The sequence below is a fragment of the Cryptomeria japonica genome, chromosome 1 (genome assembly GCF_030272615.1).
Source record: "Cryptomeria japonica chromosome 1, Sugi_1.0, whole genome shotgun sequence".
NCBI lineage: Eukaryota > Viridiplantae > Streptophyta > Pinopsida > Cupressales > Cupressaceae > Cryptomeria > Cryptomeria japonica.
In genome coordinates, this window is record NC_081405.1 from 261,363,829 (window position 1) to 261,381,003 (window position 17,175).

A 17,175-nucleotide genomic window follows, 5' to 3' on the forward strand; every position below is an offset into this window, starting at 1 on the left:
AGCTATCATTTGCATGAAAAATTGCATAATTTTCATCAGTCCATTGCCTTTCATATGTGTTCATATCTAATTTTCATACTAGCTAGTCAAGAGTCTACTTGGTCGGGGTTGGAATTGCATTATCCCCTCCTTGCATTTGCACCCATCTACCAGAAGTTTCCCCAGCTTGCCATGCGTAAGGGCTTGCAGGCTTTTTCCCGTGTCAATGATGTATTATTGAAGAATATGGTCAGAAAACTAGAAGGAAACCTTGGTTTATGGATTTCCCTCGACACTGCTACCTTTGTGATGAAGTTTGGAAGTTTCTTCACCCAGTTTGACAGGTTCACATACCTTAGAATTGGGGGTTTTAAAAAGGCCTATAGTTCCCCTCCTAGAATCGTGTTTTGATTTGTGTTTTGATAGACATATAGATTTATGATGGATACTTGGATGGTTATTTATTACTCTATTGATATCTTAGACGGTAACATTGATACTAAGACTCTATGTGGATTTATGATTACTCGATATGGCTCATCATGTTTTGGAGATTTATGTGATTGTTGATGCTAGACCTATTATATGATATGTGGCATTTTGATGATTCTTATGGATGTTAATACATAGTATCACCTTGATTGATGGATATATATGATTCATGGATTTACATATGATCATTGCTTACGTGGATTATATGACTCGTGATGATACTAACCCTATTTTATGATGATGAATCTATGTGATGTCTTGATATTATATTATGTGACTATCTTCGTGAGTAGAGACGATGCCATATCACTCATTGTGAGAATGATATGTCATCACGATTCTCCATCGCATGTCTCTTTATCATGATGAATATGTATCATATATGTTGTGTTTTTTGTTGATGCAGGTTTACAGGTACCAGACATTGACTCCACCTAGCTTCACAGGTCTGAGTGTGTGCTTATCCCAATGGCAAGTTGTCGAAGATGACATAGTTTGCCTCACACACTCTAGGTCTAATTTGTGTACCTTGTCGATTGCACCATGATGCAAGTTGAGGTTAGGGTTTGTGTTGTGTTCATCCCCTTGGCGTAATATGATTGGAGTCTATGCTTATTTAATTGGGTAATGTGATTATTGTCTAATTATTTGATTATAGATATTTATTTGATTATTTTGGATGATGATTTCATTGCGAGGTTTTATTTAAACCAATTAGGATTAATTTAATTGGTTTATTGGTTATTTAATTGATTTAGTTATTGTGTATTTTGAATTATTAATCATCTATTTATTTATTAATGAACTATTTATTTATTTGAATTGATTATTGATGAGATTGAATTATTTTGAATCTTTATTTATTTATTAATTATTTAATGATTTCTATTATTTGATTTACTATTTATTTATGTTGTTTTATTGATGAATGCTTTATTTATTTACTATTGTATTGCTTTATTTAATTAATAATTATTATAGGTTTTGATTTATTGGCTTTAATAAAATTATTTATTATTATTTGTGATTTGATTCTATATTTTTAATTGAGGGTCCTATTTTTAAGGCCTTGTTCATTTAATTTATATAATTGATTTTATTGGGTAAAGAAATATTATTGAATGTGTTTACATAAATTTTATATTATCGGTAATTGCATTTGTAATACATTTACCTACCATTGAAAGTGATTGGTTGTTTTTTAATTGGTAGGTAAATTATATTGGGTAAATAATATATCCCTTGAAACTATACAAGTTAGGTATAATATATGATTTATGGAATATTTTGATTGGTCGATGTTTTGAATGGTTTTTTTCCTATTTATTTTGCTTTATGGAATGGTTGTGGGGAATCATCCGACATATTTGAATTGATTTTGGAATTCGATTGAATATTTGGCTTGAGGATTTGGGATTGCTTGTGGATTTCTCAACTGCAGATTTCTACATTCTTGGATTGTGTTTGTAGGTTGGTGAAATTTTTCTCTCTGAAGTTTTATTTTCCAGAAACATTGTTCTCCCTGTGACTGTGCAATTTGATTTCTAGATATTATGGAAATTGTTTTGGGAGTTCTTGGATTGAGTTGAAAGGTTTTTAATTGGTTTTGAAAAGAAATTGGGAAGGGAGTGCAAAATATTATTAATTTTCAGATTTTGAGAAATTGAATGTCGGGATGTTTTCCTGTATGTTCTCTATGAATGACATATTTCCTTTTCCCTTAGATTTAAAGAGGTTATTTATATTATTAAGGAGTTTATTGTCAATATTTATTTTGTTCCTTGAATTCCCCTTTGTTTTAGTAAGATTTCTTATGTTTTGAGCTTTCTTAGTGCATTTTTCACTCTCCATGACTTGCATTTTATGAGAGAAAACCTTTAGGAAGTGTCTAAGATTGTGTTTAGGCTTCCTTTTTTTTGTATGAAGTTCCTTTTATTTTGTCTTGTTGATTTGAATATCTCCCATTCATGCTATGTGCCTTAGGACTCAATCTGAGCACTGTGAGAGAAACATTTGTTCACTATTTTCTTTTTTTGTGTATGAAACTTTGCAATTTTGTTATTCCTCAGTGATTTTTTCATCCTTCAGGGCCTCTAAGTTGGTCATGGGTTTCATTTTTTATCCCTTTGCTGATCTAGGGAAGTGCCCTATCGAATTGAGTAGTTTATATTGCATTTTTGGCTCATTTGCCAAAAGTGCTACCAAAACAACCAAAAATGCCACTAGATGTACCAGGAGTGATATTTTGCATACAAGGAGTGCTATTTTGGAGCCCAGGGGCACTGGGGAATGAACTAGGAGTGTTGGCTAAGTGGCCCAGAGAGCTAAGTCTGAAACCTAGAAAGCTAGGTCATAAACTGATAGAGCTGTCAAATGAACCCAAAACGTTGGGGAATAGACCCAAAATACCATGGCACTTACCAAAAATGCCATTGCATCTATCAGGAGTGCTACAATGCAATCCAAGAGCATTTTTCTGCATTCTGAGAGAGCTAGAATACTTTGGGGATCCTAGGAAGTCAGTTTTGAGCCCAGATTAGTGTCTTGTTGGATTTGTGATTTCTCCAGAGGCATGTGTTGTTTGTATTGACATTCTTAGAGTTTCATTTGGTTTTTTTTATCCTTCATGATGTTTCTTATGCTCCGTTAAGAGGATTCATGCCTTATCATTGATGTGTTTCATATGCGATATGTTGCTTCAGCGAGAGGGAGAATGCCTCGCTATTGAGGGATTGATTGTATGGCTCCAGTGGGATGTGTTATGCCTCACTGTTGAGGATTTTTTAAGATTTTGATCTTTTTTATGGATTATATTCATGATTGTCTTGTTCTTTATGTTGATTTGGTGAAGGATTCTTTCTATGAGTATGGTTTATGAGTCCTCTTTACTTAGTTTGTGTTCAATTTGTTGTGACTGCTCTTATATCATTTTTGGGCCTTCATGATGTTTCTTTATGTTCTTGGATGTGTGTTATACCCTATTGTTTTGCTTCATGGTGGGGAGAGTGGGCTCTTGCATGTGTGGACCATGGTCTTGAGCATTAGGCCTCTAGGAGGGGGTCTAGACTTGATGGAACCACATGAAGAGTTTTCTTGTAATTGCAAGTGATAACCTTAATAATTGATTAGTGGGTTTGGATAATTAGAAATTCACTAAAAAAGATAATAATTGGTTTTGGCCCCACCTCATAGCCCTTGAGGATTACTCCGGATGAGCTTGGGAAGATCGTTAGAGCGGTAAATTTATATCCCTTGAATGGCTCCAAGGTTGAGATGGTTCCACATGTCTATCAGGATGAGGCTTGGCCCCTTCTATTGTGAGGATAACATGTGATGATACTCTTGCCCTATATGTGTCCATTATCCATATGCCTTGTTGTTGTTTATGCCTTTGGAGGTTGATTGCTTTGATTCAGCCATGTGAAGTATTTGATGTTGTATTCTTATGTTGGAAGTCTTGAGAAGTCATGTCATATCTTTTGGTTTATAGGTGTCAACTTAGGCCTTGAGTGTGAGTTGGAACCCTATGCCATCTCCTATAATGAGGGGTGGTTCCTTTTTTGTTCCACATGGTAGGGTGGTTTGATGCCTTCTTCAAATGTCAGGATATTCCTCTTCTTTGATGTTAGCATGTGTGGATCGGATTCTTAGACTCTTCATGCGATTATTCTTCAGAGCTGATTTATATGTATATGGAAAATAATACATTGTATCATGATGATTTGTACATGTAAAAGAGATTATGCATCTTTGTAATAGGTTTCTATAAGTAATTGTAAATGAAATTTTAATAGGACATGATGTAGTGTTTAGGAGTGGAGTGTTTCAAGATTTTACTTTGATGTATCAGATGTTCATTATGCAATATGAGTTTATGAGATCTATGTGAAAGTGAAATGAAATAGTTTGCATGTATTTGAGTTGCATTTGTATTTATGAGATGGAATTGTGATATGTCATGCTTTAGAATAAGTGATGGAATGAATAGAATGGTTGCATTGATCCTTATTGAGTAATTAGGATATTATCGAGATTAAATGGTTAAATATATTCTAGGATGCTTTTAATAGAGATTACCATGCGAATGAATTATGCATATGTGTTAATGTTGTTCTAGATGCATGAAAGGTAAACAATTAGAGGATATTAGAATATAATCTTCTAGATAGATAAGTGTTATGTTAAGATGATGTCAAGTAGTGACGTTACGATACCCTGGGGAATGGTTATGTTTGCAAGAGTATAATAGAGATATGTTGATGTTTAGAAAGAATTAATCTGCTTGTGTATTTTAGATTTATGGTTTTATACATGTTGTTTCATGTGTAATGCAATTAGTTAATGTTATATTGATGTATGTTAATGTTAACATAGTGTAATGGATGTTTAAATTATTTTTTATCTCCATTTGTCAGTAGATTTTAGATTATTTCTCTAGAGTATTTTTGCAAGCGTTACAAGGCCCCATTGAAATTGCCTCATTTTCCATCTGATTATATTGTTTTCCTGGAAGTTTTTCGCTAGATGCCTGTGGTGAATGTTAAGTATCTGAACATGGGGAAGAAAGGATACCCCTTCCCATTGTCCACACCTCATTTCTCTTGCAAAACAAATGGTATCACTAAGGTCATAAAAATAATTCTAGAGAAGTTTCATTTTCAATCTATGTTGTCTAGAAATAGTTTTGACAACAAGGGATATGTGAAGCACAATTTGTATGGAGCCAAAGGTTATATGCATTGGCCTAAACTCAAGGATTTTTGGGAAGATTGTTTAGATGATGTTGAAGTGTTCAAAAGAAGTTTCATGAGACTCTCTTTGCAGCAAATTCACACTCTTAGTGTTTCTTTTAATGTTCCTGATGATGTGATCGAAGATGAGGTCATTTTGGACTTAGAGTATCATACTCTTGTCAATGTGGCACCCACAAAAGTTGATTGGTCCAAAGAAGAGGTCTTAGACCTAATGGTTTGCACTTCTCCAGTGTTGAGAAGAAAATTAGACTGGTTAAATGGCAAGTGGAAACAACATGTTAGCTCCTCACAAAGCCAAAGGTCATCATCTTGTAGAGAGCAAGGGATAATTTCCTCTTCCCCTGCGCCAACATCAATAGCCAAATCTATAGATAAGTTACCAACCCAAGGTTCTCAATCAGGCGGCGATGGGGAGAAACCTGAAGAAATTACTGCTAGGCTAAAATCAACCTGTGAGTGGGATGACAAAATTATGCCATCTAGATGGAAATCTCCTCTTGTTGATTCTGAAGGTATTTACCAACAGATAATTGATGATCATTCTTTCTCTGATTTTCTTGAAATTCCCTCCTCTCATGTGCAAAACACCCCCAACATTATTAATAAAGAGTCAAGGCTTGAAACAACCTCTCTAACATGGCTGAAGATAGAGGTAGAGAAGAAAAGGAAAGTATCCACCCCTGTTTCTAGTGAGATATATATAGTTGCCTACTGCTACAAAGTTCTCGCAAGCCTAAAAAGGCTAAGTGGATCTCTCAAATCATTTCCGATCCTATATCTAGTCACCAACTCCTAGAGATCACTAATCCTATCAAAGATGCGAGCGCAAGTGATATAACAAAGAGGGATTATAAGATTAGTGATGTGGATATGAAACCTTCTACTTTGGAAGGGGACATCTACCATGCTAACTTTTCAGTGCATGCATTGATTAAGAGGGCTCAAGAATAGAAGAAAAATAATTTGGAGCTACAATCCCAAGTGCAGTCATTTAAGGATTTCATTTCATCTATTATAAATCCTGCAACCGCGGAGGCTTCAAGTTCACATGTGCAGGGACTTTATCCAAATGTTGTGAAAAAGGTCAAAGGTAATTTAGGATATGCTAAATTTGTCACTAAATGGATAGATAAAATGTATAGGATTAGTATTAGCTATATTACCAAGTTTAGGGCATTGTATGTGAATATTTAGAATAAAAGAAAGGAATTGTTAGTTGAGCTACAATAGGTTAGAAAATAACATGGGAGCATATTTATGCTTTCGAACGAGGTTACTAAACTCACCATATTGAACCCTCCCATTCTAAAGATCAAAAAATTAGTAGCACATGCTAAAGAAATTGATCTTACCTGATGAGAAGCCTTGGAGTGGAATGAAAGGATCTACCGTGATTATATTAGTGACATTGATGATGCCTTAAAATGTTATTGAATGATATGATGAAAATAAAGAATAATCTATGTGCTTTGGATGTTGATCTTATAGATAGCTTTAAGGAGAATGTACGAGAACTTGGTGAAATGATGGGATAGTTCACAAAGAATTATCAGAAAAACATCAGTGACCCTCAAAATATTTCTTTGGAATACTTCAAGTGATTGTGTCACTTGTAGATGCACACTACTATCTTTGAGACTGAGATGGATAAAATGCACAAAAATATTGCCACTACTAATGGGTTGACTTCAAAATGGAGAACAAAATTGCACATCACAACAGTACTAGAGGACCTGAACTTGGAGCCGATCATGAACATGTGTTGTGATGCTAAAAATGTAGTTAGTATAAGAGGCATACACATATAATGAGACAATAAAGTATAATTGAAAAGCTTGATTTCAAAACTAAATCAAAGATGCAAACCATAAGCCTTCCTTGAAATGTCCCATTTTCCTCTATTCTTGAGGACCTTGAAAGTGTTGGATTGATGGGCTCTTAGCGGAGCAATGACCTCCAAAGTGACAACTCAAGAGTTGAGTAGCTATTTGATCATGATTGACTATGGAGATGATATGAAATGCATGATTTAAGAAATTGGATTAACATGCTATGATAAATCTAAAATCTAATTACTAGATAATTGAAATGCAAATGCCTATAGTAACAATGCCTAAATTGATATGAAATGGGATCCTTATTGCTCCAAAATGAGGGGAATTTATAGGATTTCCAAGGCCAAAGCTGAGGTGGTAGGAATTGATGGTCCAGATTTGATCTGAAGATATTAAGGGCCAAGATTGAGGAAGTTGGAGAAGAGGTTGGAGGAAGGGAAACTTGTCATCTATGTGGTGACAAGTGTCAAGGAGCCTTGCTCATGAGAGGGCAAGTGTCCAAGGGAGGAGACATGTGGCAAAAGTGCCATGTGTCTCAAGGAGAGAATATCCACACCATGGGAGGTTAGGATAAGGAGGTTAGAATGTGCAAGATAGGATGGGGTTAGTTAACCCAGGATTAGATTGAATGGGTTAGGTTAGGGGATGGTTAGGTTAGGTGGTTAAAGTTAGGAGCCATGTGCTCATTTGAATTTAGAAATTCAAATAATTGGAAAATGGTAATTAATCTCAACAAACTTGAGTTTGTTAATCTTAATTAGGGATTAGAAGAATTGATTAATATGGGGAGACATTAATTAATTGAGAATTAATTAATCAAAGGGGGATATGAGATGAACTATATAAATAAATCATTTAGATTTATTTACTTAGTAGATGAATAGAGAAATTAATTAAATTGCTTGTGAATTCAATTAATTGGGAAGGGGAATTAATCAAATAACTGTGTATTTAATTAACTATCTTTAGACCATTTTTAGGTGTATACATTTTTTCCCCTCTTTGAAGCGATTTGTGATGATGCATTGGTTCAAAGAAAGCTCGATTGATGATGTTGTTGATACTGATTTTGATAGGATTCAAATTCGATCTTGATTTGATGCGGATTTGGTTTTGATGTGATATTGATTTGATTTTTGGTTTGATGCGGATTCAAAGTTTGAGATGATATGATGCCGATATGATGTGGATTCGATGTTTGAGATGATATGATGCCGATATGATGTGGATTTGATGTTTGGGATGATATTATGCCGATATGATTTGGATTCGATGTTTGAGATGATAAGCCTCGATATGATGCCCCAGACGCTGATTGATAGATATGCGGTACGATGATGCACCCTCAGGAGATCAATTGAGATAATTGACCTTTGGAGTTTGTTTTTTTTCTTTGCAAAATTGATTTCCTGATAAACTAATGGATGATTCCTGCAACTATGGTTGATGAAAGTGAGTTCTTTGATCACTTTGATGTGGTTCTTGATGTGATGATTGATAGAGTTTGATTGAATTGGTAAGATTGACTATATTGATGAGATCGAGATCAAGTCTGGTTTCAGGAATGGCACCTCTTGTATAAGACAAAGATGATTAAAGTGTCTGGTTTCAGGAACGATATATCCTGTATAAGACTTGATCAAAACCTTTGGTTCTAGGAAGGATTCATCCTGTATAAGACATGATAGAAAGGATCAGATGAGATGGATTGATAGAATTGATAAGATTGATTGGATAAAGAATTGACAGTTTGTTGATATCATGTTGCAAGAAGGTTCAAATGAGCTAATGTTAGCATACTTGGGGGAGTAGCATAAGATTTGCATTGGGTTTTTCCAAATTTTTCAAAAAAATTCCATTCGCCTCCCAAAAATTTTTATGCATTAAAATTTTTTGTTTTTTTTTTAAATTGTGTTATTTTTATTTTTGAGGGAGGGGAGTCAGTGGCACGGAGGCGGAGGGCAAAGCGAAGGGCAGAGCGGAGGGTGGAGCGGAGGAGAGGAGGGCGGATGGTGGCCGCGGGCGCCACCGCGAGTGCCTTCGGCACTTCGGACGACGTCGTCGGTGCCACTGTAGGCACTGCAAGCGTCGCGGGAGGTGCCTTGGGCGCCACCACAAGCATCACGAGTGTCGCGGGCGCTGCCTTGAGCGCCACTGCAGGTGCCATGGGCGGCGCCTTGGGCACCACCGCGAGCAGGGGGGTTTTTTGTTTTTTTTCCGATTTGTAGATTTTTGATGATCTTTGATTTTTTTTTTCGATTTTTGATGATTTCTAATTTTTTATCTGATTTGATTATTTTCGATTTTTGATGATTTTTTATTTTTTATTTGATTTGATTATTTTCGATTTTTGATGATTTTTTATTTTTGATTTGATTTGATTATTTTTTATTTTTGATTTGATTTGATTATTTTTTATTTTTGATGATTTTTCGCGATTTTTTATTTGTGATGTGTCTCATGTATTTTGTGATATTATTGTACATTGGACATTTGATCTTGTTTGGATGATACGATATGTAGTCGATCCTATTGCCTCTATATGACCTATGAGATGATGGATGCATTCTATTTGGTACATGTACATGATTATGATGTGCAGTTATTTTCATGATGTATGCTTGATGTATGCTTTAATTTATATATGTTTATGAATTCTATATGATGAATATATGATGATGTAGTATTTACATGATGTATGCAAATGCAAATATGTATGGTGATGCTTATAATTCTATGTGATGTTTGTGCGATTGCAATGCTTTCTATGTTTATGATATTTTTATGATTTTCTCATGCATGTTAATATGAGATGGATGCAATGCAATGCAATGGTGTTATTTGAGATTAGTTGAATGCCATGCAATGATCTTACTAAATGAATGAATGATTTGATGCTTTATATGAATGATGTCTTGGTATGCAATGGTTACATGAGATGAACTAACTTATCATGCAGGATGAATGAATTGGTTATTTTTGTTATTGTCCAATGTACTCAATCACGTAATAAGAGAGATAACACCATGTTAGCTTTGGCCTTGGAAAAGATGAGCATTGTGATCCCATGCAGAATGAAATGCAAATCTATCTTAAAATGCAAATGCAAAAATGAAATGTAATGCAGTGATCAGACCGGTCATGGAGTCATTGCTTTGTTTCATCATTGAGCCTTTAAAATGTGGGAAGTGAATGCAAACATCAATGGTATAATTGAACCATGATGACCTAAGCAATACTTTCCTGGGTTTTGATATTGCAAGTTAGCACAAGCATCGAGGTATAATTGAACCAAGATGACCAGAGTGTTGCTTGCGTAAAACAGGCAGTATTAACCATTTCTATATGCAAGTCCGAAATGTCTTCCTTGATACTAGGATGATCATGTCCTTAGACAATTTTGCACATATTAATGATTAATTTACAGACAGTAGACAAGAAAAATATCATGTTCCTTCCTCGTTCCTCTAGTCAAAGACATCCTGGAGTTACTCAAAAATCATGATAGCAAAAATCCAAATAAAATAGTTGAACCATTATTGCCAAAGTGTTAAAATCATGAGTCAAGATATATCATCCATTGATATGTGTTTTGTCATGTTTAGATTGATATGTAATAGTTTAAGGTTGACAATGTGATCTTATGTTCAATGTTGGATGTATCTCAGTTTTTTTTTGCTTGACAAGCATTGTCTAACTGTTGTCCTACCTACTTTGATTAAGCTCAAAATGATCAAAACATTTTGCCCCCAACTAGGTTCAGGATTTTGCCCCCAGCCTAGAAACAAGCCTTATTATGATATAGTCAATGATCCAAACCATGACGAGAAAATCACCTGGGATGCTTGCGTATGTACAAAAGTTTTATGATGAATATGAACAGCGCTGATGGAAAAGAATGCAAGCGGAAGAAAGCGTGACCTAACAGATGGAAGAGCTAGCCGACAGATAGCGCCTGTTTGCCAGGTTTTCACCATCTATTTTTATTGCACTTTTTCTCATATTTGATTTTTTTCTTTTTCTTTTTTTTGTTGGATTTTGCTTTTTTTACTGTTTTTGGATTTTCTACATTTTTACTGTTTTTGGATTTTCTGCTTTTTCACTATTTTTGGATTTTTTAGACATAAAACTTCTTTAGATACATGCTATTGATGGGTTCCTCGAGCTGATCTTCATCTTGTGTTGATAGCTGATATGCCCCCGACCCAAATACTGTTGTGACCACAAATGGACCTAACCAATTTGGTTCAAATTTTTCTTTCTTTTCTCAATCTGACTGGTTTTGAGGATTTTCCTTTAGTATTAGATTAATTCCCCATTGGCAGAAAGGCCAAGATGTTGCTACAACATGAAGTTCTTATGTTGGTGCATGGATCAAGTTTCCATGGATCTGACATTGTTTGCACGTTCTGGCTATTTGAAAAGAGTCTCATTCCATAGTTGGCCAATAATAGCCCAAGCATATGAGTTTTTTCGAAAGGGTAAGACCACTTGAATGAGTGCCACAAATGTCATTATGGACTTCATTTAAGGCCTTCTCAGATTCTTCTTGTTCGAGACATCTTAAGAGAGTACCGTCTAGACCTCGTTTAAATAGGGTATCCATGACGAGAGTACAATGGGAAGATTGGCAAATAAAGTTTCTCTTTTGGTTCTTTGATAGGTCAAGAGGTAAGGTGTTATCTTTTAGGTATGTGTAAGTTTGGCCATAGCGTGATGAATTATTATGTCCAATAAGTTGGCAGATGGTTTGGGAATCCGGACAATTATGAGAAGGGTATGACAACTCTTCAACGAGGAATTTATAACGCTCTTGATTTTCTTGTGTTTGTAATAGAGAAGCAAGTGTTGCCATGGCATCTGCTGCTTTGTTATCATTTTTGGGAATCTGTTCAAAAGTGATTTCAACAAAATATTTCTTGATATCATCCACCATCTTTTTGTAAGGCATGAGTTTGTCATCTTTTGTTTGATAGTCATCATTGATTTGATTGATGACGAGCTGAGAGTCTCCAAAGACTTGAAGTTGTGTAATGTTCCATTCTACAGCCATTTTGATAAATAGAATGCCTGCTCCTTATTGTTGTGTTCCTCTATTGATGTTTGCTCCTGGACTGATATTTGGGTGATGTATTATAAGATCTGGATCAAACCCTGGAATGTCTGCGTATGACTAGGTAAAATTGATTTGCCATCTTTTGAAGGATTTCAAATATCTTTTCCTTGTTGGTTTTGATAAAGAGATTGCTGTTGGATGTAGATCAATTGTGTCAATGATAACTGCTAGTTCTATTAGGATAGATGACTTCTCTTGATAGTACACATGTAAGGTGTCAAATCTCCCATCTTTCAGTGCCTCAAGGAGGTTTTCACCGATAGATGCATCCTTTATTTTTACTTTTTCTTGGTCTAATGTTGCCAATAAATGGTTTTCAACATTATACCTGATATTGTTTTCTTTATTTTCTTTTTTGCGACTAGGAGATTTGGCACCTATTTGACTTGAAGATACATTAGCGGAATCCCTGGTGAAAGTTGTTGTAGGTTTGATTTCATTAAGATATAAGGATATGGCATGGTCATTAGGTAAGGTATTAATGTCAGTATGTCCTTCATTTTCCCAGTCCATAGGTTCAAGATAGCTTAAGGATAAAGGATCTTCAGGTTGATATGTTTCAGAGATATTGGGAGTCATGATAGAGATGTTAGAGATTTCAATAGGTATTTCCATGTCTAGGATGATACTCTCATCAAAATGACCTCGCACAAGAAAATCTTGATCATCCTCGGTTAAGTCCATGTCATCCGTATGTGATTTTGATTCAAGTAGGCTAGTTCCTAACGTTTGTTCTGCATACATGTGAACTACATCAACACCTACATCTACTTCTTCCCTTTAAATTTCAAGTTGCTCTTATTTGTTGTTCCATGATAATGAATATTCTTTGTTCCCTTGATCTTTTAGCTGCATTTGTTCTTCCATGTTTGACAAAATTGATGCAAATGATTGTTCCTTGGATTGTGTGTTTGAATATGCTTCCTCTCTGTTATGTGAAACAATGATCTCTTTGTTACAACTTATCAAATTGCCATTAGTTTCATATCCAAAGTCATACTATATTCTAGTCAGTTAGTATTACCAAATCATGCAGTCGGTACACACAGAGAAGTTGGTATGAATAGTCTAGTTGGTTACTGAAGAAAGCAGTCACAGAACACAGTATTCACCGAGCTATTTACCGAGTAAAGTTTCATGGCTACCGAGTGATAAAGTTAACTCACCGAGTGAAACGTTTTACTAGATACATTGAATCTGGACATGCACATGAAAATGTGTTACAAGATCAAGGCACATCTAACCATCTTTGTATTGGAAATTGCATTATGAGATTATGTATGATTACAAGGCCAATCTAACCTATGAGATATTTTGTTTAGTTATTCATTTGAAGAATCTTTTTGTAAGATCAAAGAAATGAATCAGATCACTGCTGTAAGAGATCTATATATACAGCATGATTCTAGGGTTAGAAAGAAGAGATGACATGATATGATATGAGATGCAATGAGATAGCAGTGTGTATGCATGAAGGAAGACTATTACAAAGACACAGAGAGGTCACCGAGAAGGTTATCAATGAACAATCGAAGAACAGAGTAAACAGAAAGGTTTACCGAGTTTCATTATGGGTTACCAAGGTATGCTACAAGCTAGGTAATCTTATTCAGAGCACATAGAATCTGCTTTAGCATTTCAGATGTAAAGTTGCAGATATTTGTAAAGATTATATTGAAATATTTTTAAGTTGTAAGAGAAACCTTTAACAGGGTAAAAGACTCTAACCAAGTCTATAAATTGTAAATCCTTTAACCAGGTGCTACACTTATATAGTGTTGTAAAAATCCTTTAGTAAGGTAGATCTAACTGATCTTAATACTCCTAACAGTGTAAGCTATCAAAAATAGCTAAATGTAGCTCTAACAGAGCATTCCTTATTATTGCAGTAGTGAAGTTGTGGGTGCCATCCCCACCGCAGTTTTTCTCTCTAACCAAGAGTTTCTGTGTGACCAAAATATATGTGTTATGGAGTGAATCATGTATGATTGTTATCTGTTGATTATAGTTTTATTTTATGTTACTGCACTATTTTGCTTATGCATAACAGTAAGCTTATTATCAAAGAAAAGTTTTGGAGTACTGATTCACCCCTCGCCTCTCAGTACATTATCTTTCTATATTGGGCCTAACAATTGGTATCAGAGCTTTTATCTTGGAAAAGGGTTTAACTACCTAAAGAGAAATATCTTAGCAATGGAAGGCTACAAACAATCTTAGAGGATTGTGCAACTTCAAGAAGAGTTGGATAATGCAAATCAAGTGATTGCAGACATGCAGAGGCAAATGCAAAAATCTCTGAAAGTAAGGAGAAGATTATCTGATGACTTGCAGGATTCTCAAGAGCTAGTGGAACAAATTGAGACATCATCTGAGAATAGTATATCTGAAGAAACTAAAGAAATGATTGGAATGTTGAAAGAAAAGAACAAAGCATTGGCTGATCAACTAAAAGCAATGAAAAGAGAATATGAACATTTCAGTACACAAATGACTAAAAATCTAGATGCATTAAGGATAGCTAAGGATAAAGCAAGAGATCTACAAAGAGAGAAACAACAACTTGAAGCTCTAGTATCTGATAAGGATGATGAAATCATAAGGTTAATTGGTACTCAACAAAATATGACAGATCAACTAGGTTATGCACATCATGAAGCAATTCTGAAGAATGATTTAAATCAATCATTGAAACTTGAAGTATCAAGGTTGACTGGTGAACTTGAAACAGAAAAGAAATCCAAAGAATCATTGGAGAAAAGTTATGAAGCATCAAAGATGTTGGATGAACAACTGAATACATGAAGACTCTACAAAGATGGAGGACTTGGTTACAAAGGAAAAGACTCTACCAAGAAAGGAATTCATATGACCGAGAGAGGAGAATCATCAAAACAAGCTGGAAAAAGGAATAACATCAAAAGGAAGAAGCCTATTTGCTACTACTGTGGAAATCAAGGTCATACTGCCAACATATGCCAGATCAGAAAAGGTAAGCAACCAAATATCTCTAAGTCCAATGGATATTGTTATAATTGCAATAAATATGGTCACATACCTAATCAATGTAGGACAACGTCTGTTAACAACCATTAGAAGGCAAAATTCAAAGGGTTTTGTAAAAACTGCAATAGATATGGACATAGTACCAAGAAGTGTTGGTTTAAGCAAAAGAACTACATGAAGTATCCACACCGAGCAAACACTAGAGGTTACCAAACTCACACAGATCCTTACCGATAATATGCAGCAATACCATGGGATTACAATACAAGGATATGGTGCGAATGTTGTGGAAGATATGGACATATAAGTGCCAACTATTTTATAAGGTTTGGAATGAACAACTAGAGATCATGGAGAAATCCCGGTATGGCATGTTTTAATTGTCACAAAGCTGGACATTTAGCTAGAGATTGCAGAGATCAACCGAGAAGAGACACTGAGGAGATAAAAGAAAAATTCAAGATGATTTGGAAAAAGAAAGAAATTATGTCTAATGAAGAAAGCACCTTACCTACTAAGTTAGGTGCACCTATTTCAAATCAGTCAAGAAAAGGTATGAAGTGACTGCATTCTTTAAAAGTTAAATCATAACAGTTCCTATTTTATTATGAACAAGAATTCAAAATCTGCATAGTTAAGATGCAATTAGTTAGTTTGCATACTATACAGAAAACCTGTCAAGTCGGTGTATATAGGAAACCTGTCAAGTCAGTTAACAAAGCAAAGTTGGGTACTCGGTGAAAACAGAAAATGGAGTAAATCGGTAAAAGGTGAACCGAGTGCATTTAATATCTTGACCTAACTTGCACAGAGCCCGATAAGGTATTTTTGAGTACTTAAAAGTGTTTTCGTGGTCATTATCATTCACCCAAGTTTTCGAGAAGCAGAGCAGAGTGAATCAAGTGATCAAACTTCATTTAGAGCAAAAATTCGAGCTATTTACATCAATCTATTCACACTGTTTAGTTGGTTTTTGATCTAGTCAAATTGCTAGTGTCTACCAAGTGTGAAGAGTAAGTCACTTGTGAACCCTAAGGATAACCTGTCAAATTTTACTTGAGATCTACCATGGCACCCAAGATCCAAGACCCTGTAGTTGTCCAAAATGTGGAGAAGCCATCTCTGAAGTATTCCCTAACTCCTAAAGTCGCCTTAGAACCGGATGATAAAACTACATTTTCACTCATCCCGGATCGAGTCTTATTGGTAAAAGATGTCAGATTCTTTACCAAGTGTCATGTTGAGGAACTCGGTCATGTAGAGATTAGTGACACATATGATGAACTGTGCACTGACGACAAATTGGATAGTAAATTTGAACATATCAAAATCAAGGGATTAACTGAAGCCCTAGTCCATCCTCATGTGTTCAAACCCTAGTGGGTTAAGTTTGTATTGAGCAGAGTACATGATGATTTCTTGTGGCTACAAGAGCAACCGTTCAAGATCGTGAAGGAAGTCATTCACTTGATCACCGGATATCCCATCTACGATCATGCTTGTGCACAGAAAATGATATCACAAAAGGAGCTAATCAGTCTAATCGGAGTAGAATCCGATTACCGAGGACTGAAATTGAATAATGTCACTGATGCTGAACTAAAATTTGCAATCAGAGTTATTGGTTACCATTTCTTCCAATCTGCAAGGGAAAACAGTGTACCATGTGTTGCAGTGGACCTGGCCTACAAAATAGTAAAGAAGGGAATGAAAGTAGACTTATGTGAAGTGCTACTAAAGAACTTATTTGAGAACCTGAACACAATAAGGAAGCCGAAGAAGAACAACTCGGCAAACACACTAAAGTTTGGTTCACTACTTGTCTATATGTTTTTCTATTTTGAGAAGTTCTTTCCCTCAGTCGGTAAAGTAGTATGGGAGCTACACCGACCTATCACCCATCAGATCAATGATTACATCAAGAAGTTAGGAGATAACTTTAATGATATCATGGATGATTATTTTAGCAAATTCCAAGAGAAAATGCACAACA